Source organism: Anas platyrhynchos, chromosome 15 (assembly GCF_047663525.1).
Source record: "Anas platyrhynchos isolate ZD024472 breed Pekin duck chromosome 15, IASCAAS_PekinDuck_T2T, whole genome shotgun sequence".
NCBI classification, from domain to species: domain Eukaryota; kingdom Metazoa; phylum Chordata; class Aves; order Anseriformes; family Anatidae; genus Anas; species Anas platyrhynchos.
Window position 1 is genome coordinate 5950683 of NC_092601.1, and position 27820 is coordinate 5978502.

The 27820-nt window shown below is 35.9% G+C and overlaps 1 long non-coding RNA gene across 4 annotated transcripts in view; it reads left to right on the top strand.

The window, feature by feature from the left end:
- LOC106014765 (uncharacterized) overlaps positions 1 to 27595 on the top strand; it is a 128339-nt gene extending 100744 nt beyond the window's left edge. Inside the window, exons 3-5 of one of the 4 annotated variants that reach the window (XR_011803529.1) lie at positions 9538 to 9682; positions 24721 to 25707; positions 26242 to 27595. This is a non-coding gene — a long non-coding RNA (uncharacterized lncRNA). Of the gene's footprint in view, positions 1 to 9537; positions 9683 to 11246; positions 12226 to 16443; positions 16860 to 24720 lie in introns of those variants that run through there. The other 3 variants (XR_005269600.2, XR_011803528.1, XR_011803530.1) reach the window with 3 other exon arrangements.
- Positions 27596 to 27820: the final 225 nt, after the last annotated feature.

Consider the following 27820-nt stretch of genomic DNA (forward strand, 5'->3'; position numbering starts at 1 on the left):
TATTGTTTTAGTTTCCTTTTGTTGTTTAACTGTAATAGGCAGTTAAGCACCACCAGGCTGCTTGTTCTTTTCCTGCAAATGGAATGGGGAAGAAAATCATAAGGGTAAAAGTGAGAAAAAGTTGTGGATTGAGATAAAGACAGTTTACTAAGTAAAGCAAAAGCTGCACACACAAGCAAAAAAATAAAAAATAATAAAATAAAAAATAAAAAAAAAGAAGGAGATCATTCATTACTTCCCATTAGCAGGCATGTATTCAGCCATTTCCAGGACAGCAGGGATTCATTGCATGTAACAGTTGCTGGGGAAGGCAAATGTCTTAGCACTGAATGTTCCCCCCTCCTTCTTTTTACTCAGACAATTCTTGCTGAGCATGACACCATATGGTACGAGATATCAAAGGAATAAGTTGGGGTCAGCTGTCCTGGTCTTGTTCCCTTCAAAATTCTTGCACACCCCCAGCCTACTCACTGGTGAGGCGGTGGGAAACAGAAAAATCCTTGACTCTATGTAAGCACTGCTTAGCAGCAGCTAAACATCAATGTGTTTTTAACACTTTTTTTCATCACAAATCCAATACAGCACCATATAAGGTACTATGAAGAGAATTAACTCTGTCAGCTAAAACTAGGAGACCTTTCAAATGTAAGCTAAATTGATACATTTTTAAGAGAATGCCTTAGAAATAAATGTATGCCTATGACTGCTTTTTTTTTTTTTTTTTTTTCTATTATCACCTAAGTATTACAGATATGAGTAAGATATTTAAAAGGATATAAGTTAGCTAAATACCCAGGTTCAGTTGCAAGCAAGTTCTGGGCAAAAAGCTGGTTTAAGGGTAGGGGCAAACCTTCGTTTTGGTTTGTGGAGTTTTGTCTGAAGGTGGTAATTGGCTTATTCTGCTTTAATTATTGCTTCATTATTCTGCAAATTTGTGATGATACTTTTAAGCTGTGCTGAAAAACTTGCTGAGACTAAATTGACAAATAAAAGGAAATAAATGAAAGGGAAATAAACACAAGTACTAGGATCATTCTCACTCGTATAGGAAAAGAAAAAGCAGCAATTGAGAACCACTTCTTGGAATAACTTGAAATCGGTGAAGAGAATGATCTCTGTAGACAAGGGGATATCAGGTAAATCTTCTCTGATAGACAGTAGGCCTGTCAGGATCTGGAGTGTGTTGTGAACTGGAGATTCAGACTCATTGCAGTTCACTTGTCAGGCTCCAGACAGAAGCACAGGAACTATCATTATTCAGGAATGTTTATGTCTTCCCAGAACCCAAACTGAGAGAACAGGAGCACCGTTGGTGAAGGCAGTCCTCTCCCCATGGCTACCACAGTAGTACCTTCCACTGTGGCTGTATCTCTCTAAGGAGAGGGGAACATCTCAAGCAGCAGAATGGTACCAATGTGCCAGCTAAAACCTCTTTGTTGTGTCATAAACTGAAGACCACAATGAACAAAGACTGTGGGTTCTCCATGGTATTTCAGTCCCAATCCCTCCCATTTTAGAAATGCAAGAATTCCTCTCCAGTTTTGACATCTTGGAATGCCTGAGGAAGAAAGAGAATAGAGAGAAGGGCATTTGACTATTTATATTGAGCTGGGTGGTTTCTTTTGCTGGCAGTTTTGAGATATTTGAAAGGAACGGCTAACGACTACTGGAAACACCAGAACAAATATGATAATTTAATTTTAAACCCAAAGATCTTTTGCTATTATCTTTTAATTAAAAATCATAGAGAATACAAGCCTGAAAAACTGAAAGAAACGAGAAGCATATGAAAAGTAGATGGCCTTTTCAAGCAATCACTGTTCTGGGGTCTTTAAGGGTCTCTTTGCTTCAGGGTTGAATTCCTATAATCTAAGCTGTGCATACACTGCTATATTCAAAGATCTGTATCTTTTGAGTAAACTGCTTTCTTGTCATTAAGACTTGACATTTCTGTTCATTGTGGCTGCCTCACTGCAATAAACTTTCCCTGGAGGATATACAAACTCCATTTTCAGACATGAATATCATGAAGGGGCTGCATAGGAAATAGGAGAAGAAATTGTTCTTGTTCTCAGAAGATGACTGGAGAGGAATACCAGTTACTTACAGATGCTACACATTGTCAGACAAGAGGGGATATAGAAATCAGAGACAAGATGAACTTTTAGGTCTTCAGTCTAGTATAATCCTTCACTGATGAAGGATCATTTTCCTGTAGAAAATTCATAGGTTTTGTACAGTTAAGTTTTAAATGTCTCAAGTAATAGGACATTTGACACTTTGTTGTGAAATTGTACTATAGCCACTACATTTCACCAGTAGGTATTCTCCTAATACTCTGTAAAAAATAAATAAATAAATAAATAAATACACCTTTCCCTATAGAGAAATACTAATGAAATACTGTCACTGCAGAAACTCTGTCTATAAAGAACGTGCAAGAGAAAAGAATGGCAAAACTCTAGAGACAGAAGAAAGATTAAATTCAAAATGGCAAACAATGGTAGAAGAGAGTCCTGCAATGAGAACAAATCTAAATTGTCTGGATTGTGTAACCATTTATGAAACCTGTTTTTCTTCCACAATCTCTTAATTATAGTCAAAACATCACTTGAATACTCGACATCGTTTCTTACAATTTCATCTATTGTTTCTCAGGTTACCCTCACCATTAAAATTTCCATTAAACATATGTGTTGCTTATATTTTAAAAACCTATGAACTAAGAGCTTTAAGTTGTAAATTAATTCCTTTTTACTTTCTTTTGAATGAGAATATGTGTAATTATCCCTCAAACTCCCACCTCTCTTCCCCTCCAAAGAAAGAAAAATCTACCAACAAGAGCAGTAGTCACCAGCAACAAAAATCCTTTTAACTGACTTTCTGGAAATGAAGAGTTAGGTGGGTTATCAGTGTGATTTCACACTGCCCTCTAACCTTTCCACATTTATTTTAATTCTCTCTAAGTTGTAGTTACGCTTTTATCTATACCCTATGGTTGTCAGGGTTGTTGAAGATATCTTTGCTTTCCCATGGCCATATCCTTTATCCTCGCTACTGGGCACAGAAAATGCTTATTTGCTTCTCTGCCCAACAGAGATTACTTTCTCATGAGAAGAGGTAATATAATCAACTTTCATCCTTTTTAAGTTTTGATGTTCCACATGGTATCTTAGGACATTCTCTTTACAAGTTATTTAGAAAGAAGCAAGCTGTTGATAGTTCAGGAAAAACACTATAAACATTTTCCTTCTTATTTTTTTAAAAAACTCTCGAAAGATCAGATCTCTGATTATTTGTCTTCATATCATAGTTTCAAAACAATAATAATTTCATTTAAGTTTGTGTGGATGTTTGATAAACTAAGGAATAGCTGGAGAGATCAATCTCCAAATTATTCAAAATACCTTCTCAGCAACTCTTCATTACCTCCAAGTAACTCTTTGCAAAGGCAAAGTAGAGAAAAAGGCTTTGAAGAAGGCAAAGCTCAGAACTGGTAATAACTGCTCATGCTGTGGGTAATGTTCTTTCGATTAACAATTCTTCTTCAAAGTTTTCATCTAATATAACATGTCATATTAATTGGGAGGACTGTCTCCTGAACCACTTAGATATAGTAAAACTTAGATATTCTTCTGCATTAAATGTTTCTCTTGGTATTGTCTGAAACAGGTTTGTTTAAAAATGTCAAAAAGAAAAAAAAAAATAAGGAAAAAGCACTGTGGACTTATGTCAAAGTGGAAATCCTGAAATTTACCATTGACTGCTGTCTGTCCAAATGTTTGTTTTTGTACACACACAAAGGCCTTCACAGGGCTGAGCATCTTAGAGACTAAGCAGCCTGATCTGAGTGGAGCAGATATTTCTCCAGTCCTCCCAAAGGACTCCTCTTGGGTGGTATCATCAGCGTCCCCACCCTCTATCACCCACTTCTTAAAAAAAAAAAAAAAAAAAAAAAAAAAAAAAAGTGCTATTTTCTTTAAAAAATTAATAGGAAACGTGTTCTATAGCTCCTTTTTATGTGACAGCGTTAGAACAAACTTGCCCTAACTGGAGGATCTGAAAATTTGCATTTATGAAAACTCAGGCTTTTATAATAAGCATATTCTTCCAACCTAAAGCTGTCATTGGGCATCGAGAATCAAAGTGTATGTCATGTCCTTATCAAGTGGATGATGGTGTCTAGCAAAATTAGAGCAATCATTCATCTCACTGCCAAACCTCTCTGGCTTCTAAAAGTGCAGTGAGATGAAAAGGACTTCGATGCATTTGATAACAAACTCTTCCTGCAAATATATTTATATTAGTAGAGATGAAAAAAAAAGCAAACAGCAGCAACAATAAAAGCTTGAACATATTTCTACATACTTTAGACACCTGTGATGGAATGCAGAACTCTCAGAATGGATGCCTGAAACCAGGCAACTTGTGTGGTACAACGTAGTGTGGCCTACCAGCTGGTAACTGAAGACTGTTCCATTTGTCCTGGTTTCAGCTGGGATAGTCTGTTTTCATCCTAGTAGCTGGTATGGTGCTGGGTTTTGGACGTAGGTTGGAAATAATGTTGATAACACACCAATGTTTTAGTTGTTGCTGAGCAATGCTTTCACTAAGTCAAGGACTTTCCAACTCCTGACGCTGCCTGGCCAGTGAGGAGGCTAGGGGTGCCCAAGAAGCAGGGGGGACACAGCCAGGCCAGCTGAGCTCTGCTGGTCCCAGGGACATGCCAGACCTTGGGGTGCCATGCTCAGCCATGGCACTGGGGCAGCTGACGAGGGGCTGCTGCTGCTTGAGGACTGGCTGGGCATCATCATCAGTTGGTGAACAGTGAGCAATTTCACTGTGCATCACCTGTTTTTTTCTCTTCCATTTCCCCACCCTTTTCTTATTAAACTGTAATTTCAACCCACATCAGTTCTCACACTTTTTTTTTTTTCTTTCTTTTTTTTTTTTTCAGTTCTCTCATCCCACTGGGAGCTGGTTAATGAAGGGCTGTGTGGTGCCAAGCTGCCTGCCAGGTTAAACCACAATGACTAAACCATTCTGTGATTCTCATTCTCCCTCTCCTTCCATTCAGATTCTGCTCTGAGCCTGGCATGCCTGTTGCTTGTACTGAGGTGCAGTGATCTCTTTCTGCTGTAAATAATTCCTTCTTCCTTTCAAAGATGATAAGTTAACAAGCCAGCACTCAGGCATATGAAGGAGTCCAGTTATAAAAGCAGGGACAGATGCTTCAGCTGTAATACATCTGCTTGGTTAACAGCCTCCTTGGACGAGCAGGCTGTCATTCAAAATAAGCACAACCATCATTGCAGTTCTTCTAGACAATCTGTTGTCACCAGAGTCTTGACCCAGGTTTGTTACCTGGTGGGGGACAACGTGCTCTCAACACTGACTTTGGTTATCTGATGCTTCTGCTCATTGTCTCCTGAGGAGTCTCACCTGTCTCTGCAAAAAAAAAAAAAAGTTGTGCAGCATTTCTAGTGCCATTAAATTTGGAGATCTTTGCATAAATGATTCACTAGCTTCATTCCATGTAGCTCAAAATAGGTCTAAATCAAAGAGATGTTTGAATTGCCAGTGAGAGCCTGACTTTGCCCTGCTTTCAATGCTTCTAACATCAGTGAAGCTGAATCAGCATTGACAGTGGTGGGAAATGATGAAAAAAGTTCCCTGGTGACTTAAGTCTCTTGGGATAGCTCTTGCCCCAGGCAGAGCAGCTGCGTGTGCAGTGTGCTCCCCTCCTGCACCTTGTTCCCTCCTGATTGTTAATGGCTAGAAGAATCAGGGCCAGACCTTTTGCAAGTGCTACATGTGGGGGCTGATTCTTTCAGGGAGCTTCTTTCAGGGAGAGACTATTAACTTCTTTCTGTCCCTTAAATTTGTGCTTTCTGATGCTGTACAGCCTAGTTTGTTGCATTAGGGAAAATACTTTTCAATTGGCAAAGTGACATGTTTGGGTGATAACTGTCAGCTCAAATCAGGTACCATTCTTTTAATTATGAATACTAAAAAAAAAAATAAATTTAAAAAATCATTAAATAACTTGTTTTTCTTGTATATATTAGAACACAAAATAAGTAGTGATAGGTGCTGGTTAAACAAGACTTTACTAAAGGTGAAGACTGGTGAAAAAGAACAAATCATGGTTACAAAATAAATATGGTAATATATATTTCTAAAACAGAAAGAACAGATCATAAAAGATTACTGTGGTAATGTTATTTATCTGGATTCTTTGACCTTTGAAAGTGGTGCCGTGAAATGCCCTAAGGTAGCTTTTTTTTTTTTTTTTTTCTTTTTCCTTTTTAAATAGTTACTTTTCAGAGCCTTACAAAAATAGCAGTCTCCTCTTCAGAAAGGATTTGGTACAGTCACAGGGTGTTTGCAGTTACGATTAAGGCACATGTTGTACTTGCTGCCAATTAGTTTGATTTGAAAGTCTGAGTATGTCTTAAGCAGACAGGATTTACCTTAGTGAATTGAGTGTACTTTAAAGACCAGCAGGGACAGTGTGTGTGTGGGGTGTAAGAGGGCAGCTGAGTTTGACAGAAACTCTTGATCACTAATGGCACCTGAACCAGGACAGAAACAGCTCAGAGCTGGGTCTTGGCAAAAAGCTGACAACAAACAGCTTCATCTTCTTGAACTCCTTGTGCACTTTTTATTTTATTAATCTAATCTGTTAATTTACCTCCTTTGTACCCCTATTGGAAACAAGCTTTGCATCAGAATTCTGGGTCAAATGTTTAAACTTGGAGTGATTTCAACTGAATGCAATCTGGGCTCTGATTCAGGGACTCTGTTTATTTTATGTCACTGTGATGTTATAGAAAGGAGAGCAAAGTGACAGTTCTAGCCTGTTATGCAAGAGCTGCTGTTGTTGTGATTGTACAATTGCACAACTTTTTTTTTTTTTTTTTTTTTTTTTTTACAATTATAAAGTAGCTGTGATATTCAATCCTATATGGTTGTTAACACAGCTTGCTTGGCTTCTAGATAGTTGAAGCTGCCAGTTTTGCTTTTCTTGATATAAAGGAAGGGGTTGATGTGGGGGAAAAAAAAAATAAATAAATATATATATATATATATATATATATATATATATATATATGTATATATATATTTTTGTATATATATAGAGAGAGTATATATATAGTATATATATATACATATAGTGTATATATATATATATGTACATATATATACATATATATATATTATGTATATATTTTTGTATATATATAGTATGTATATAGTATGTATATATACATATAGTGTATATATATGTATGTATATATATATATATATATACATATATATATATATATATTTTTTTTTTTTCCCTCTCCAGCTTTTCTCAATAGTAAGCTGCGTTCAGAGCTGCATGTACACACAGCTACCTTAGGCCCTGCTGTGTCAGGCCCTCAAGTACTTGTCCAAGCTGAGGAGAGGACTCATGCTGCCAAGACTGACAGGCTGCAGCAAGGTGCCAGCTCCACAGCTTGTACCCTCTCTGAGCAGGGCTCTATGGAGCTGCTCTGGCAGCAGTGCTGAAAAGAACCTCTTAGCTTAAACTTTTGGCTAGGGCAAAGAATTTTTGCAGCAGCTGCCAAGCAAAGCAGAGCAAGACGAGAAGTTAGAAAATCATGATCAACAGATTGGGGAGGAGAATGGGGAATTTCATGCTGTGATGGCTCATTTGGCTCTCTTCATTTTGGGCTACTCTTTTGCACAGTGCTTGTATTTTCCTGCTGCTGGCTTGAAGTGAAAATGCCATGTGAAATGCTTGCAATGCACTCCCCTTAAAAAAAATAATAATTAAAAAAAAAAAAAATAGGGGGAGAGAAAAGCAGACAAAATTAATTTCTTTTAAGATATTCAAAGATTTGAAATTGTGAAAAGCTGAACAGAGACTGAATGTTGACCCTTTGCATTATCAGATGATTTCTTTACACAGTGACACTTCAGATTCCCTGTTTTTATTTTTATTTGGTTCACCTCCACTTAAAACTGTAACCCTTTAGGAATTCTGTCTAGGAAACTCCCATTCAAACCACTGGGGATTGCAACAATCTGCCAGCACAGTCTTTTACTGTGTTTCCGTGTTATTTATAGATTAGATCTTGCATCACTGAAATATTTCTGCCATATTGTTCAAGATAAAGCCAGTAAATTCAATATGCCATTGTGTTGCTCCTGACTTGCCTCCAAGGCCTTGTTTTTCACAGAGTGAAAAAATACTTTATAGAAGAGTGGGAGCTGTCTGACTGTGAAATGGGCTTGAATAATAACACCAGGATCTCAGCTGAAATTTTATATTCTAGATGAATCATCAAGTACTCATTAAACATCTATGTACTGTAAGAATAGATAACAAATCTTCCCCTAGATCTTACCCTTAGGATCTGGACAAAAATAATCTCATACTGGAATGTGAAAATAGCAAACGTGACCAAATCATCAACAGTGCTTTGGTTTCCACCTGATTCTAACCTTAGAAACACTTCCTTCTTGATGTTATAATAACACTAAGATAAGAGTACTCAACATCCTTGGAAGACCTGGTAGTGAAACAGGCCACATCCCAGCCTCCTTGGGCAAACTGTATTCTGGTGTAGATATCAAATGATCATCTCTTCACATCAAAAATGTAAAGGTTATTAGGGCACATCATGAAACCAAAAAAAAATCTCATCGTGTTTCAATCACAATTTATTTTAATGCAAGTTTTACTTGTTGTCTGAAGGCTGTATGCTGATTAATATAATGGCAACACCTTGATTAATTCCAGCATGGGCATGAGTTTTGATACACATGAGCAAATGAACAGTAGTTTTGCATATATTAATACATGTTAAACAGAGTAAATTTCAAGCCATACATAACATTCGTAAACTGTGAATTTTGTTTGCACAAATATTTGTTATTTAATGTTTTCATAGCCTAGTTTAACTGCAGCCTCAGGAAAAAAAAAAAAAAAAAAAGAAAAAGAAAGAAAGAAAAAAAAAAAAAAATCAGATCTACAAAATCATGTACCATAACCTCCTGTGTAGTTCCCAAATAATTTGTTTCTCACTACCTATTTAAACAAGAAGCCACCAGGAGCAGTTTTCAGCCTTCTCATTATGTAATCTTAATTGCAATATCTATGAACTTGGATGATGTTAGTGCTTTAGTGATACGAGAGTCTGTAAATGGCTATTGTTCGTTAGCGATAAAAAAAGCTGCGTGATTGGCTTTATATTTATTTTTTTTACTTAATGTCAGTTTCACTAGATGTAGAATAATGTAAGAATGAATGGGGTAGAGATATTTTCATTCAGAACAAACTAAATATATACAAAATTATCTTAGTAGAATAATTTATTATTAGAGTTGCTCTGATAAATGTGCCTCAATTAAATCTGCTTTTACATTTCTTCAGCATGCTGTGATTAATAATTGGAAAGATGATCTTAGTGTAAGTTTCTTCGGAATTTAATGTTTTGTTTATTGGACAAAACCTCATGCAAAGACTGTGTTTGTGTTCCTAAGGCTTACTTTTTGGAGAAAAAGTCAGATGCTGGATGGAAGAGGTGACCAGATGACATGTTAAGAAGTGACCCACCCCATGTTGTGTATGACACTTTGCAGTGCAGCATCTTTTCTGTGAAGGTGAAGTTCAGCTGGAGCAAAACAGGTATTAAAAGAATACGACTAGCAGAGGTGAAGAGAGGCAGGAGATATTGGGGGGGGAGTATTTCTTACATTTCTTACATTAATTTGGGAGAGATGTGTTTTACACAGGACACATTCAGGGGAGAAGGGTCAATGAAGGAATGGTTGGTATTACAAGGCTGCAAATACAAGTGTGTGACAAAACCCTTAACTTATCACCAGTTTGTAGGCTTCTCCATCAAAGTCTATTTGAGTCTGATCCCCAGCTAACATGACGTTACTTTCACCCTGAAAAAAAAATTAATACATGAAATCAGTAAGTATCGGTAATCCTGAAACTTAACATTGTAAAATATTTAAGACATGTGAGATCAAAATTGGGCGATAGACAAATTTTGTTTAACTGTGTGGATTTCAAATACTTGATGAAAAGTTGTGCAACTTTGGATAGTGGATTGTATTGGATTACTCCCTGTATTTTATGAAAAAATACATTGCATAAAATTAATTCATCTATACAAGTGGCAAGGAAAATTTACCTGAGTTTTGGTAGTTTAACTGTCAAATTTGAATGTGTTCATTTGTCCAAAAATGTATTTGAGGCCTCTGCAATAAAGGCCAGTGGTAATGCCTAGTCTAAGTGGACTGATAAATATGACAAGGCACAAGAAATTCTTCAACAAATCTTAAAATGATTCTTTATACAAATTGGTGGCAATTCTACAGGATGCTCGTTGAATAGCTTTCAAAAGATTTGTCAAGAAAATTTGTGCAAATCATTAGGTTTTGTTCATGAGGAAGGTTATACAAAGTGAGCCTGACATTTCACATTGTCCTTTATTTGGGCTGTCCCTGAAAAACTGAGTACTTTTATATTCAGGCCTAGCTTCTTAATTGATGCAACTTTTCTAATGCCTTTAATATATAATAGACGGTAGGAAAGGAAACCCTATCAGTGTAGAGCTCTTAATCGCATGCATATATTATACTCTGCAGGATTTTTCCAGCTCATTTAATAGATTCCTGATGCCCTAGTAATTCTCTTTCAAATAGTGCTTATTTTAATCAGCTCGTAAGTAAAACTCCAAGCATTTCTCAATCATTTCATATAAAATGTAAGTAAAGAAGTTAGAAAAACATGTGATTGGCAGCTGGTTAAAATATGAATGTTTTAAAACAACAAATTACCATGTTAATACGTAAAAGAGACAATAAATAATTCCATCGCCTTGCTACTGAAATAGTTTACAACAAATGCATAGTACAGTTTTATGTCACAAATGAACCTGCTGTAATTAAACTTCTCTGAAAGAGGATTAATAGTTTTCTTACTATTATATATATATATATATATATATACATGTATAATGTACAGGGGGTAAGATTTGTTACTGGTTCAATTAAATAAAAATAAATATTTTTCTCTACTATATATCTTAGATACGTGTTTCGATCTCTTGAGTAAGAAGGACTATCAAGTCTTTGGCAGCATGGATTTTTCATGGTCAACATTTGTTTTTAAAATATTTTGAAACGTGGTTTTCCAGTTGCAGAAATATTGTTCAATTGTGCATCTTTATTCAAAGTCCACAGAGCCAGGAATACACTGGTGCTACCATCCAGGGATCTCTTCAGTTTGGTGATGGCATTTCAAGAGGTATGAAATGCTGTATCTCTCCACAGGGAGAGAGATTAAACAAGTTAAATCCAAACTCTGTGATAGTGTGCAAAGAAACAAACATGTAACAGTCGCTGGGTGACAATGTAATTGCAACCACATCTATTAGCTGCTTCTTTTTGCTTTCAGCAGGAGAGAGGGTAATGTGAACTTTACTTTCATCCACCAGTGGGGCAAAAAAAAAAACACCCTATATTGTTGCTAAGACAAGTGATGTTAAGTGTTAGGGAATATTTTCATTTGTACTGTTGCCTTTCCCATGATTCCTTAAACAGTTATGAAAAAATAAAATAAAAAAAAAAAAAGGTTCTGAGTTCTCATTTTAGTAAACTGGAATATCCAGCATAGCAATGACTGTACACAAAACAGAACTGTTTGAATTTTTAAATCTGATTTCTTGTGCTGATGAGAACTGTTAGAGTGGTGCTCTGCAGAATATCTGACTGTATGTAAATAGGTAGTAGTACAGGTGCCCAAGAGGTTGAAGTATCATCATCAGGTACTTTGGGCTAATTAAGTTGTCATGGAGTTGTTAAGGTCTCCCCATTTGTATCTGTTTATAATTGCTTTTATGTAAAACTTGTCTTTAACTTCTGCCAGCTTAATTTTACACTAACGCTGTTGTGCTCCTTCACCCCCCTCATCAAGCCTTAGATCGTGAGGGATTCATCATTCCCTGATGTTCTCCTTAGGCAGTCAGAGAAACTGACTTTTTGCACGGATCTTTAAAGTCCTGGTGGGACTTCTAGCACATGTTTGTGTCAGTTGGCAATGAGAGTTCCTCCTTTCCCTCACTTTCAGAGTTCTTGTTCTGGAGACTTGCTTTGCTCACAGCTCTTTCCTTTCCTATTAAATTACATATAGAGAAACAGAGACAATGAAACAGACTTGTGAATACAAATAATGGACCACCCATGCAGGCTGACAGCTGTCTTGTAAGGACAGCACAACTTCAGAAAAACAATTGAGTAAATTACATGGATAGCAAAAACAAAGCAGTTAATCACCTTCAGTGTGCCCTTCACTGCTGGAAGAAAGCTACCCTAATGTGGTTTAACATGCAAACCAACAAAACAAAAATCTAATTGTCTGAACTGAGTATTTCCAGTGCTACAGTCACAGGAATGTTCTGTTGAAGCAGTCTTTCCCCTGTCAGGTTCATTTGTCAAAACCACAATGTGTTGGAAAAGATCTTGATAAACTTCTGGTAAAACACGAATAGGTCTCTCAAACATACATTCACCAGGTAACTGCTAAGATGTTCTGGAGACATTGTACGTTAATATTGCTGGGCTATATAAGCCCAGGAAGTCAGAGGTGAGCATCTGGGAGTTCTCATTCCCAGGTCACAGTGGGCTGGGGAGGAGTTAAAGCACAAGTTGCAGATTGCCTGCAAGAGCAGATAAGATGCCTGGAAATAAATAGCTGAAAGCTTTTGGTTGACTTTGTTCCAAGCATTGTGATAATTTTTAAGAAGTGTCAAACACATTTCACAGGAAATTCTAAAATGTAATTCTTTGTCTTACAAAGCTGTGTTAAACAAAGAAATAAATAAATAAATAATCAGCTTCTGAGAGTTGGAAAATATGCTTTCATGAACAGAGTTTTTTGTTGCAATATGTTGCTGAATTTGAGATGTATGAAATTATGTATTTTGGAGGTAATTCCATGATCCAAAACACCTGTTTGTACCAGAATGTTTTGGTTTTCTTTTTCTGAACCATTCTGGCTTTTCAAAGATGAAAAGAGTGTCTGTGTGTATAATGCTTTGATTTATCAGAGGTAAGCCATGTTGTTAGCAGAGATAAAGGTATTTGTTTACAAGGTATCTATATCATTAGAAAAAATGGAGTTTCCAGTAATTGAGTAAGATGTCCTGAATGTATAGATTAAACTAGAAGGCCAACAGCAAACATGATGAACTTCAAAAGAACAGCTTCTCGTCTCTCGGGGGACCTTCATTAATGAGTCACCAGATAAGCAATTACCTTACAGTTCTTGTAATGACCAGGATCAGATACAAGCAATCAGCACAGTAGGCAACAAGAAAGCAAGCAGGAGGAAAAAAAAAAAAAAAAAACAACAACAAAAAAAAAGCCATTAAATCTTAATTATTCTTCAAAAGAAAACAAGCACAACTAGGGGGCAAATAACTGTAAGGAATATACAGAACTGAATCAAAACCTGCTGTCTCAGGGCAATGATACTTAGCTATTAGAAGCATCGACGTTTATTTAAAGTTAAGCACTATGTTCACAGACCCTTCAGAGGAGTATTTTCCACCTGTTAAAAGCCTAAGTAAGAGCTAGTCTTTGCTTCCACAGGATTGTTCCTCAAATTAAGAGCTCAATATTATTATTGTCTCTATTATAAGAGCCTCTAGAAGCCACACCATAGACTGGGACCCTAACTGCATGCATAGACAATGAAAGACAGCTTTTCCCAGAATTACTTAAATTGGAAAAGCAGGCAAGGTCATTATGGGAAGATAAGAGAGGTCATCAGGACTGTTTGGTGATGTCCCAGTTCAGTGTCCTTGCCACTTAAACATCCTACCAGTATTTGTATCCAGCATATTTAGTATCATAGGTACGTAGGGTTTATATACCAGTGAAGGCTTCCCAAAGCCTGAATCACAGAGGCATTTTTTTTTTTTTTTTTTTTTTTGCAGCTAAGCAATTCTGTTGATCTCAGTGGAATTCCCTGAGAAAATTCTTTGGTGATTATAGGAATATAAACTTTTTTGGTTAGGCTCAACCTTCTTTATAATTACGAACATATAAGTAAGGTAGTGCCCATACACATATTGTCATTGGGGGAGTAGGATTGTTCAGAAAAAGTTAGTGTACAGTACCTCCTGAACTGGAAAGTTTAATGTCTTCCATCTGCACTGAACTGCCTTTTACAAAGAAGTCTTGTGCAGTGGGCAACAAAGATCGCTCTTCTATCTGCCTTGCAGCAAGCAATTTCTTTTCTTTTCACTGTCTTCCAAATCGTCCTCATACAAGTAAACTCACTTTGGTCTGTCTTAAAAGGCATGAATGATCCAATATCACATGAATTTATTACGTAATTATCTTTACACAATATGTGAGCCGTATGTGGTTTTTGTTGGTGGTTGTGTTGGTTTATTTTGTTTGTTTGTTTTGTAAGTTATTTCCATCTTACAAAAACCTAAAGCTGTTCAGGATCAAGAGGACAAAGAAGCAATACTAAATTTTTTCCCACAGTTAGCTTATATTTCACCGTTTTGAAGTCCAGTGTTCTCTGGGTTTTGAAAGGTTGAGTTTTGGGAAACTGTTTTGAACTTACTTCTACTACCTATAAAGCAAATAAACAAGACTGCTGTCAGAGGCAAAAAAAAAAAAATAACAAATGAATAACAGCATTTCCAATGCCTCTACAAAGTTAATCTGTTTATGTGGTAAGTGCTTGCAAATTCTATGAAATGTACTCTCTGCCTCCACAACCAAGGAAATTTGACTTTAAAATTGATAGCTCACTTAGGATAACCTTCCTCCACAGAAGTATGCTGAGGAAGTCGCTTATTTGCACAGTATTGTGGATTTGGCTCCAGAGTATTGTATGAGTAATTGTGTAATGACTTTCTCCTGAGTATGTTTTTCATAGTGCACTGTATTTCTCCTGCAGAAAGAATAATTATGTAAAGAACTATAATCAGTATATATTGTGCAGCTAAAAAGTGCAAGATAAATTGTACAAACATATATTTGTATAACAGGTCTGGCTCTGTAAAAGATAAAATTGAATATTGAAATTATGATATTTTATATCTATTTCTGTTAATGTATAACTTAAGGTATTTTAACAACTTAAAGATTTGTTATATCTGATACAGGCTATTTAAAGTGGGAAATCGCCAAATGAAATACTTGTGTTTAGCATTCAAAGCTCCAAAATATGAGGGCTGAAATTGGTGGTTCTTTTGATTTCAGTGTTGGCTCTCATCATGACACTCCCTTAGAAAGTATTTCTTCAGTTCTCTTGGGAAATCAAACAAGCTAACAAAAATAATTAATCTGTTGTTCTTAGCATTACTGATCTCTAAAACACTTAAAAAAATATATCCTAATCTTTCATTTTTTTGTATTCCAAATTGTTCTTTCACTTGGGACTTGTCAGCCTGGAGAAAAGGAGGCTCAGGGGTGACCTTATTGCTCTCTACAGATACCTTAAAGGAGGCTGTAGCGAGGTGGGGGTTGGTCTGTTCTCCCACGTGCCTGGTGACAGGATGAGGGGGAATGGGCTAAAGTTGCTCCAGGGGAGTTTTAGGTTGGATGTTAGGAAGTCTGTTGGATGTCTTTACCGAAAGGGTTGTTAGACATTGGAACGGGCTGCCCACGGAAGTGGTGGAGTCACCATCCCTGGAAGTCTTTAAAAGACGTTTAGATGTAGAGCTTAGGGATGTGGTTTAGTGGAGGACTGTTAGTGTTAGGTCAGACTGTTAGTGTTAAGTCAGAAGTTGGACTCGATGATCTTGAGGTCTCTTCCAACCTAGAAATTCTGTGATTCTGTGATTCTGTGACTTTAAAACAATATTGTTAAAGAGTATGTGGTATGTCATAATGTTGGTTTGGAGGAAGAAAGATGCATTTGCCAACATGCTGCTTTCAGCACCAACTAATAACAATAACAAGAGATAATTTAGATAGTGTGATATTAGACCAATTCACAAAACTGAAGTTTGTCCTAATATAACATAATTCAAAATACTTTATTAGACATAAATCAAAGCTGTTCCTAAATCACTTAGATCAGCATGCTCTGTTGGAGGAGGTTTAGGATTTCTGGGTTCATTTTCAGTAAAACTAGATTGCAAAATAAGGAATTCAGATTAATAACAATTCTTGTTACTTTTATCAGTTATTTTTAGCAATATTATTGAGCCAAGGATATATTGCGGAGTACATTTCGACTCTCAAAAGTAAATTTTCTAAATAGGAACTCATAGTAGTTTCCTGGATCAAGAACTTTTATGATTTGACAGTATAATTATGTAGTATGCACAGATTTTCTTCTACTCTTTTTTTTTTTCCCCCAGCATGTCTTTAAAATATCTCTCGCTATTCCTGTTTTCTCTACAGCAGCCAAAAGTAGCAGCTGAAACTTACCTGCATAATTCCCTGCTGATTGAAAATGAACCAGGTGATTGCGGTGTCCTATAAGCTACTTAATGAGCAGTCTGTCATGCAGCCACGCCATGATCATGAGTCAGACTCTTGTGAGTTCTCATCTGTTTTTGGCATGGATTGCCGATTCTTCTTGAATCATTCTATCCATCTGAAAATAATAAAATACTTGATTGTTGTGTAATGCCTTTGAAATGGTTTGTAAACTGCACTTCTACTGTAGTGGAAATAGGATAAATTACATGCAACTTTTGAACGTCATTCAGAGTAAGCCTTATCAATTGTAAGCCTGAAACGCAACTTCCCTACAAAATTCTTCTCTACTAAACAAAACTTAACAGATTTTCATTATATTCTTCCCTTCCTTTGGCACATGCAATATTTTAATGAGTTATCCATTAATCTAACCTGAATTCATCAATATGAATAAACAGGTATTCATAGGACTGTAATACTGCTGATGGTAAAAAATAGAGCAAACTCGGTCAGTGCTCTGCTGTGACTACCAACCCTGCCACTTCACATAGCTCTTCATGTTACTCTGTTTGGCTGTAGGAAAGATCCGAATCATGAAATACCTGAGCCTATTTACCAAAATTATACCTGGAAAGCACAATGGGTATTTTTTATTTATTTATTTATTTTTGCATCAGTGTGCTCTATTTCAACAGTTAATATTGACTATCCTTACTACGTTCATTTCTCTATGGGGTTAAAAGATATTTACTAACAACTATCATGAGAATGTGACATGAGCTCATGACCATAGAGGTTCTTTATGGCAAGACATTTTCTTTCCAGGTCTTCCCTTTTGTTACTTTATATTTTTCCTTTGCTTTCCTGTTCACCCTTTCTTATTTTTCTTGACAACTTTGATGTCAATTGGGCTGACAGGTCAAAGTGAGCAATAGCATTTCCTTGTGTTCAGATGAAGCAAGTTACACATGTAATATTCTTAGATGGTGGTGTGACCTGGAGCAAATCTCAGTTCATTCCCAAATGCAGATCAATGGAATGGCTTTATTTATTTCATTGTTAAAATCTTTCATTCTTAAGGCATTGTGTTTTTTTTTCCACACATTTTTGTGTCAAACTCCCTTTTGAAGTTTTGCTCTCTGCTTATCCATCAGTCCCCAAGTTCTGACAAGTTTCATATCATGGTATAGGGCTGGTTTTGTTGTTGTTGTTGAGTGAGGTTTTTTGACTGAACATTTTGTCCTGGGCACTATTCATGATAAGGATATATTTTGCTGCAGCTGTCTGGCCATGCATGTATACTTATCAAAGCAATTGATCTATCATTTCAAAATGTAAGCAAAATCTAATGGGGGGAAAGGATGAAATATGCCATGTAACTGCATAACAGTGCTGTTTTGTTTATGAAATTAATGCAAATATAAAATTGCTTTACGTCTTCAAACAGTTCTTCTCCAGATTGGTACCTTCTAGAAGCCCAGAGCCTCTAAAAATAGCTAGAAAGTTTTTAATTATTCAACTTGAGATGTAGGCGTTTGATTTCCACTGGGATATATTCTCAGCAATTCAAACCCTGAAAGACTTCTGACAACAAGGTTTGTAAGATTGAAAGTGCTGTTTAAAACAGGATAAACCCATTTGATTCTTACAGAGACTAGTGCCTCTTGCGATAGCAATTCCCTATTAGGTGCCTCCTTCACTTCTTTTTAAACTTACTGGAAAGAAGCTCTTTACATGAGAGAGTTGAATATGTGTGCATTATATAACAATAAAACATGCTATTTTCAATAAACTTATTGTATTATACATGTGAACTATTATTAAATTATAAATTATAAATTATACCTTTGCAGACTGGAAATGATACCAATTCTATTCTAAAATGAAAAATTCTGTCAAGATACAAAGGATTTTGTGTATAATTCCCTTTAGTATTAACGGCAGTTAATGTATGTGAATGGACACAGGGAAATATTTTGCTTTATTTTTCTTGTGGTACTCTATTCAGATACAAAAGAACAGTACAATGTAATTTTTAAAATTTAGTTTTTCAACATAATTATTCTATTTCACTTATTTCTTATTGTCATACTGAAGTTTCATGACTCTTTCAATGACTTCCTCAGTTTTGTGCTCAGGCTTCCTAAGCTGAACAGCTGTCTTGCCCCTGAACAGCATCTTGGTCTCATTACCTGGGTTTGCCAAGTTTACATGGTAGTGTATGAGTGTGCTGGATGTCTCCAAGTCTCTCTCTGGGAGCTGTCACCAGACAACTCTCCTAATAGAAGGAACAGCAAAAATAAGAAATGCAAATAGAATGAAGAATAAGCTGCATGTTATAATGATATCATGTTTGCCTTTCTCTTCCTCTTCTCTTCTCTTCTCTTCTCTTCTCTTCTCTTCTCTTCTCTTCTCTTCTCTTCTCTTCTCTTCTCTTCTCTTCTCTTCTCTTCTCTTCTCTTCTCTTCTCTTCTCTTCTCTTCTCTTCTCTTCTCTTCTCTTCTCTTCCCTTCCCTTCCCTTCCCTTCCCTTCCCTTCCCTTCCCTTCCCTTCCCTTCCCTTCCCTTCCCTTCCCTTCCCTTCCCTTCCCTTCCCTTCCCTTCCCTTCCCTTCCCTTCCCTTCCCTTCCCTTCCCTTCCCTTCCCTTCCCTTCCCTTCCCTTCCCTTCCCTTCCCTTCCCTTCCCTTCCCTTCCCTTCCCTTCCCTTCCCTTCCCTTCCCTTCCCTTCCCTTCCCTTCCCTTCCCTTCCCTTCCCTTCCCTTCCCTTCCCTTCCCTTCCCTTCCCTTCCCTTCCCTTCCCTTCCCTTCCCTTCCCTTCCCTTCCCTTCCCCCTAGAAGTTCAAAAAGACTTAATGGCTGTCTATTTCATCTTGTGCATGTGTGATTTCTTTTAGACTGAAGTCTGGGTTGGCTAACTCCTCAAAAGATTTTATAGATTATTTCCATCCACTGGACAGGAAGAGGGTTTTTACCTGTTTCTATTCTGCTCATTATCATCCTCACAAAATACCACAACTTTACCATAACTAATGGTGTAGATATTTTTAGCAACTTGTTTACCAAGAGCTGTTTCATTTAGATTCGTAAATTTGGCCTTTGCCCAAACAAACCTGTAAAGCAAATGAAGTTTTTTTATTGTAAATATTCCCATGACCTGCTCTAGTCAGAAAGTATTATTGGATTAATGAGGGTCACTGCCATGTCCTTCATTTCTGTTTACATATTAGAAGTACTTAAGTAGCAGATGATAAAGAAAAAAAAATAGATTCTGTCTTAAAATATTTAAATTGAATTTAGAAGATTACCTGTTGTAACATACCTGTTTCAATAGCAGAAAGCATTTTTTAGTTCCTGATCGTTAGCAAAAACTAAACAAAGACCAAAGGAAACATTTTCACTTGATTCACCATGAATAATTTTGCCTTACTGCTAGTTTTCATCTTGAAATGTAAGCCAGATATATTTCATCATTAACCTTTTGAACAAGGCCAAGTATAATTGGCAATTCTCCTGAAAAATCCATTTGTCTGTATTATGCCATTCCTTTTATAGAAGAAATAATTGTCATTTTTTTGTGTACTTTTTTTTTTTCAGCCAACCTTTGTAAAAGATCAGAAATATTATAAAGCCCCTAAATGATATCCTATTTCAGCTAGGTTTGCCAAGCAACAATTTTTGATTTCATTTAGAAGTATTTCAATATGATCAATGTCAAAGAGGAGTACAATTTAGAAATTTTGTAAAAACAATGAGTTTTAGTACATTGAATTCACACCCTTGTCTCTATTTAAGCCTGACAACAGGTGCTCAAGCTATCTCTTAACATACCATAACACACAACTGAGACTTGGAAGTTGTGCCATGGCATACACCTATCTTGTCTGAAATCACCTACTGTCAGTAATAATGCCCTTTGTTTACTGAAGAGCTAATCAAAAATTTGGCCAGCTGTAACTGGAATTGCCTTTTAATATCTTAGCTGTCAACCTGCAAGTATGTCTTTTTGACAGTATATTTGCAGGAATATATATGACATAGTAACAGATAACAGAACAGCCTTAACATCTGGAGAAGAGACTAACTTCAATCAAAATGAAGGATGATATGTTTCAGTACTTTCATGACAAGTGGGAGAAGATTTCAGAGAAGGGCTGCATTAAGATTGTTAATGGTCCTTACTTACTGAATCACCATCTTTTGCATCTCCCCACCCCATTCCCCCATTGGTTGCTTGCTGATTGCTGAATATTTGCCCTTTTCCTCTTATCATTATTTAATACATTAAAAAAAAAATCACCATCAGGGACATAATTTTTATTTCACCTATTAGTTATTCTTCTGCTGAGTACACTGTTCACTAGTGGGTACTAGCATGCTGTTTTACAGTAGAAATGACACAAAAGGGGCACACATTTTCATTATAAATGCAATTATCAAGTCAGTGGTTGATGGTTTACTGCTCCTTTGGCCCCCCAAATAATATATTAGACAGAAGCTGCAGTAATATGTTTTGATACTTCTGTCTTATTCCGGCAAACCTTTAAAGTCCATGGGAGTTTTACCCTCGACCTCCTCTTGAGCTGAATATAGAGAACTTAGTTGGTGGAATATCGCTAGCACTTAGAGATCTACAGATAAAAGCCACAAGAGTGGAATTAGATATTATCACTTTTGGCATTGCTTTCAGTTCACCTTAAAATACTCTTTTGGTACTGTATTTGCCCATTTTTGGCTTCTTACATTTCTGAATGAAATCCAGGCTGAAGTGTAAGTCATGGAAAGCAGTTGCTATAAAGGTGCTGTGTCAGTGGCCTCTGAATTTTACCACTTTTTCTTAAAAACCTAGAATGAAGTGACTTAGTGGTCCATCAGTCTATCAGTTTGGGAACCCTAAATCTCTTTTAAGATTTCAGTTTATTTCCCCCAAAGAGTATACATGCACACAAAAGATAAATTGATGTATCATCATAGCTGACCTGAATATCTTAATTGATTGCATCAACAGGCAGGGATTTAATTGGATGGATCTGACACCTACTAGTTCTGGCTTTTACCTATTAGAAGGTAAATTGAGGAGAAGTAAATCTCTGAAGTGCTGCTTCTGTCTCCTGGAGAAGAGGGAAGGTAGGGTTAAAAGGAAACTTTGTTTTCCTCAATTTTCATATGTCATTTGCTTAATGTGGAAAGAAAGTGTTCACAGATTGAATTAGCTCATCATTTATAATACATATGTTTAATCCAAAAGTATAGTTGGATGGTGGTATAACAATGAAGTAAGTTTGCTATTTAGTTATTTTGTTATATGGAAAAGAGAGAGTTTTCTGAAGAAGCTATTAACTATCTGAACAAATCCAGACTTGATGGGTGCATCCAGGTTGTTGGCTTTAGTATGTATCTGTCTTAAAAGGCTCATGGGATGAGAAAACAAATACTTTTATATCAATCCAATTATGCTTTTTTTTTTCCTTTCTTTCTTTCTTTCTTTAAAGCTGTACCTAGAAGCCATTAGGTATTAATTTCTGACACTAATAAGAATACGCTTGTAACATTTTTACTACCCCCTTTTTGGAGGGTTTTCTGTCTTAGAAATAAATAAATAAACACTACTGTCTAGTGTTATTAGGGAAAACAGAACATTAAGATTTCATATAATTTTATAACCAATTAGATTAAGCATTTTAGATTCTTAACTTTCAATGTAAGAATTACATGAATCTTTTTGATTGCAGGATACATCTGTTCTTCTGCCACAGAGAATTCCCTTTAAAGGGTCTGAAATTAATCCTCTAGAGACTAATGCATTGGTGTGTCCAATATTGCAATAGTAGGTCAATGGCAAAATTGAGAAGAAAAATTATCATCTCACTTGTCTTCTTCAGACATCTTCATCATTGTTTGAATGTATTTAGTGCTGCAAAAATATATTGTCAAACTTCTAATATAGGGAAAATGAGAAAACAAGGCATTAACTTAATGCCCACAAGTAAGGATAGGAACACAGTCTATATTTTGCTGAAATATGCCATTTTTATTATTTTTGAGTTTAGTTGTATTTGTACGAAAATGTTACGGATACATTAAGAACACTAATCCAATGTACATCATACTGTACTACATCTTCAATCAATTCAAGTTTTATGCATGTGAGAGTATGCAAGCACAAGAAGCAGAGATACACTCAGCTCAGTACTTAAGATAGCACTACATTCTTCATCTGATACCTACTACCTAAAACGATATAACTTATGCTTGTGTTATTTCTTAAAGGCAGAATTCCTTTATAAAAGGCTGTAGAAAGCCATTTCCAATATGCTTGGTTCTAAGACAGCATTAACTTCACTGAACAGTGAAAGTAAGAGGAATCACTCATCTTGCCTTAAGGTCATGATAAAACTATAATCTGTTTATTGATAATTTTGCAGCCTTGTAAAGTGTTCTTTTGTGCCATAAATTTTACTGAGGTGTGTCTGGTGTGTATATATATTTATATATAGTATGTTAATTTCTCTGCTGTTTAAGCAGGATATAAGAAGATAAAATAGCCTAAATAGAATAGCTTCTTACAGTATTGTACACCAGTTAAAGTCAACTGGAACCCAACAGATCAATAGTTAAATACCATTAAAAACTATTTTGAGAAAAAAAAAATATCATAATTGACTTTACCATATGTTTCATTCTCTTACTACACTATCTTCAGAGTGAAACACAATCACTGTTCATAGGGAGTCTAATTGACTGTCAGTTAAGGCCTCAGTAATTGATTTCTTGACAGCTGGTAATATGTCCATTGCCGACTGCATTAAAATATATGCTTATCCACTGGAGAAAGATGGGAAGCAGAGCTCACATGTTCACCAAACAGTACAAGTAGCAACAACTGCCTTCAAGATAGCTTTCTTGCACATGTTGCTTCATTTTCAAATCTTCCTCTTTGCCTACTTAATTCTTGAACATTTCAAAGCTCAAACAGTGAAAAGAGAGCTTTGGTTTTTGCATTCTCTTTTTATTCTGTAGCTTTGGCTTTTGTGCTCTCTCTGCAATTAATATCTGAAACTATGTTCAGACAATCTTGTGATTTTTGCCTGAAAGTTTGTTGCAAACTTTGTGTGTAGCTCTGCTGAGAAATCATGTATGTATTGACTAAATTTTGAGTTTGTTAAAGTAAGGACCAAGGAGTATATGGAGTGAGAGAAGATCTGACTTGAAAGCCCAACACTGCACTGGTAACAGTTCTTCCAGATTATAAAACTGGTCTAATTTTTAAGGTTTAGACCAAAAAGAAGCAATCAGTTTCCCAGATGAGCTCTATTTCACCTCCTCAATTTGTTTCTCTCATGCTTTGGTTTTCTGTGAGAGCCAGCATGTGCTGTTTTTAAACGTTAATGCCTTTTGCAATGTAACTGCTGTAAGAACTACTTTGTATATGAAGATTAGAAAGTCAAAACTCATTTAGCTAGTGAGTGACAGAGGGAGAACAGAAATATAATGAAAGAAGTTTTGTGGGTGCTCTTGAATATTAAATAAATATACAGCAAGAATGCTTGATTTCAGAGAACAGGAAGGACAAAAACATCTTGCTTTAATTTTAACAAATAATTTTATATAATTAAAGAAATTAAACTTCATTGAGACAGAGAACAGATAAAGGATGTTGATTCTGTAGGTCTTAGCTAACACAATTGTATGTTAACGACCCCAGAAATAAGGGAGTAGAAGTCTGTATGCATAGATAATGGAACCAGCAAGAACTGGCTTGACTATTGAAGTCTGTCAAAGAAGGGAAAGGTCATAAGTTTAGCAGTGAGGAAGACTTCTGGTCTTCATCAAAAGATGACCGGAGTAGGCCAGACAACCACCCAAGGACTCCAGTACGCATGCAAATATGGGATGGAACCTATGTTAATGATTCTTCAGAGACCTGATGAATATGCAAGAGATTTATGGGAAATTAAATGAATATGTATATATCCCATTAATATAAGTACACTTCCAGAACCATTGGTGTGTGTGTTAGGTGGAGCAATCCCCCACACACCCAGTTCTGTAATAAAGAATAACTGCTCAATGAGTTTAGTTATTGAGTTTTCACTGAATCACCATGAAGGGTTCTAAATGGTTCTAATGGACAATACCAGTCTTGAGCTACTTTCTGGTGACTGGTTGTGTTGATTCCCACAGTAATTAATTTTATCAATAAATACACGCTGCTGAAAGGTTTCTTAATTGTAACCATTTCAATCTTGCTTCCAACAGTTCATCACTGTGTGAGCTGAAGACCAATCTACTGCCCAGTTCTGCAAAAGCTTAGTAGAAAATTTACCATCCTACTTCAAGCTCTGAAGAGTGTGAATTTCTTTAAGCTCTAATTTGTCTCTTTATAAAATTTGTTCTAATTTTATAAACTGTATATGTTCTAATTTGTTCACAGACATAATGTGAATTGAATTACTTAAAAGGTCGAAAGTGTGTTTGTTTTTCTGCATTAAAAGAACATATCTGTCTGTCTATCTTGTTCTCCATCACAGAAGTATTTATGGCCTTTGGCATTATTATACACAAAGGAGGAAATTAAAATGTTTCTAGTGATTGTTCATTCTTGTTAGGCAACTACAACAACATTTTTCAGTACTTCTTGGTCAGTAATAAAGACTGCTGCATAGCTGTGAATCAATAGATGATTGGTGTAGCCTTTTCTTTTAATTGTCACCATCTCTACTACAGATAGATCAAATCTTTTTTCTTTGGCTCTTAAGAAAGAAATCGCCACAATAATAGAGCAGTCTTTAGTTCTTTTTTTTTTTTTTTTTCCTCATCACACCAGCATGTGCATCCATCTATCACTATTGTAATGTGCTTTTGAGGTGTGAAAAGCTATTTGGTACACGTTCTCAGTAACTACCTCTGCATAATAGGAACACCAGAATTGAGAGTACTTTTCATTCACTGAACAACTGGAATACTTAGTAGATGAATAAATGAGCTTTTTAAGCAAGAACATCAGAGAAGAGACATATAAGATATTAAGAACCATAAAAATAATTTTCTAAATAATCTCTTCATGTTTATTTAATTAAACTATATGTTTTGATGACTCTAAATATTCAATATATTGTTAGATACTTACTTTCATTTTTTTTCCACATTCAGAAAACTTACATGCTTTACTTCTCTTTGTACCAACTGCAGTGCTGAATACAGCAGATTGTGACAGTAGCTATGTAACACCAACCATCTTAAAAGGTAATAGCAAAAAGAAATCTGTCAGTTAAGTACTGTCTTAGCAATTTTGTCCTTAAGGCCCAAAGAGTTTCTAATTTCTTTGGAACAGCATATACTTCTGTGTAAAATCAAATGGGTTATCTAATCTTCTCCTTGCCTTGTCTGATCCAAGACAAATTTTGCATTGTATCTAGATATTTTTGTGGAGTTCTCTGTGTGTTCAAAGAACCGATCTGTGATCTTTCTGTAAAAATTACAACCTATGAAATCAAATGTATCTGGTAAAGATTTTAATCTTGTGCTCTGGGACAGAAGTAACATCTGTCACTCTGTCAGAATAAATGCCTACATCTTAATGATTGTGCTGACCCGTTACATAGATATTTCTATACCCTGAATGGCAGGCAGCTGTGCTCTTTGAATATAGTGCCAGAAGCAGTAGGAAAGGGAAAGATGGGGCAGAAGATATCCCTTCTATCACACTGTGTACAGGATCAGAATATTTAGTATGTAATGTTTTGCTAAGTGAGCTGTTCCACCCTCTTCTTCCCTTAGGATCAATTTAAGATGAATACTGTGTCTAGAAGGAAACACCTTTTATTCCAGAGAAAAGAAATGCGGCCTTACAGTAATATGTATTTTTCATTTTGCAAGTAAGTGCTATTTTTCAATATTTGGGATATTAGCAGAGAGAAGTGCTGGGCAAAGAAAGCCAATATTCTTTAAAGTATACATTGCTGTGATCCCATTCTTTCATGACTGCACGTTTTCCCTTTCTAGCCAAATTAATGTATTTTAATGTTTTGTGTAATTCTATGATTCTACTGCTGTTTTATCAAAGCAACAATCACTTTCTGAGAGATGATACTTGCTCAGCTAAGAGGAGAGTCTGTGTGCATGTCTGTATGCCCTACCCAGCTGGGTGGCTATGAGTTGCACTCTCATGTGCAAAAGAAGAAGAAAGAAGACCTACTTTACAGAAACTGGAGTTATCCAGATACATTGAAGACTTTAGTGCAGGATGAAATGACTGCTGCCTCTAAATCTAGTCATCTTGAAGTTCATTGGATCCTGCCACTTTACAGCTCTCAGTCCAGTAATGGCACCTGGGTTTGTTTGTCTAGTCATAAAGGAAGTCTACTCTGCTTTGTTGTTTTACCCTTGCTAGTTCCTACACACATAAGTGTACAGATGTTGAACCCATTTCAGTGAAAAACATACTGAGCTCAAACTACACACTTGTGACTAGTGTTTCAGTTGTAATATCTTACATTTTATAAAAATTCTTTCATCTGGGAGGCTTTGAAAGCTGCTTACATCATGAAGGCTGCAAATTATTTCTAAACAAGGTCTTACTACTTGCAAACTTAGATGTTATTTTGTAAAGTAAGATAGATTGAATTATTACAGTCAAATCTTTAATGTTACTCTTGTTTACAGCACACTTCCCTTAACAATAAATCTCCAAGCCCGTGGGCACTTTCAATTACTGCATCTTCCTTGCTTAGCAAAGGAACTCATAAACTTCTCTTTCTGTCAGACCATCTTGAAAGATCTTTGTATGTAATGCAGACTGTGTTTCTGATGATGTTTATATAAAGAAAGACTTATTAAATGGATATCTTGTGGGGTTCACCCCTCCTTGTCTGTGACAACAGTAAAAAAGTGTTAGACAAGCTCTGGCGACAGTGCTGAGTTTTCTTTGGTAGTCTTAATTAATAGGTACTAAAAAAAAAAAAAGTGTAAAAAATGTGTAAAAGGGGCAGGAAATGCAATGGAACTCTTTAAAAATGGATCCTTAATGTTTAAGACTTTCATGATGTATAAAAATGGCAATTATCCCCAATATAAAGACTTTCAAATGTACAGCAACAAACTTCTCAGTATTTCAAGTTTTATGAATTTTAGAGAAACCCAAAGATGCAGCTGTAAAGGCATAGATATCTCTCCTGCAGCGGAACTTATGACATTATTTGAAAAGGTGTCATGTTTATGTAAATAGTTTCTTGACCTACACAGATGGCAGAGAAAGATTCATGCTCATTTAACAGATGTAAAAACAAGGTATGCACAGGAAATGAAATTCAAATTTCACAAGTGTCTTTCTTTTCTATAACATTAAAAAAAAAAAAAA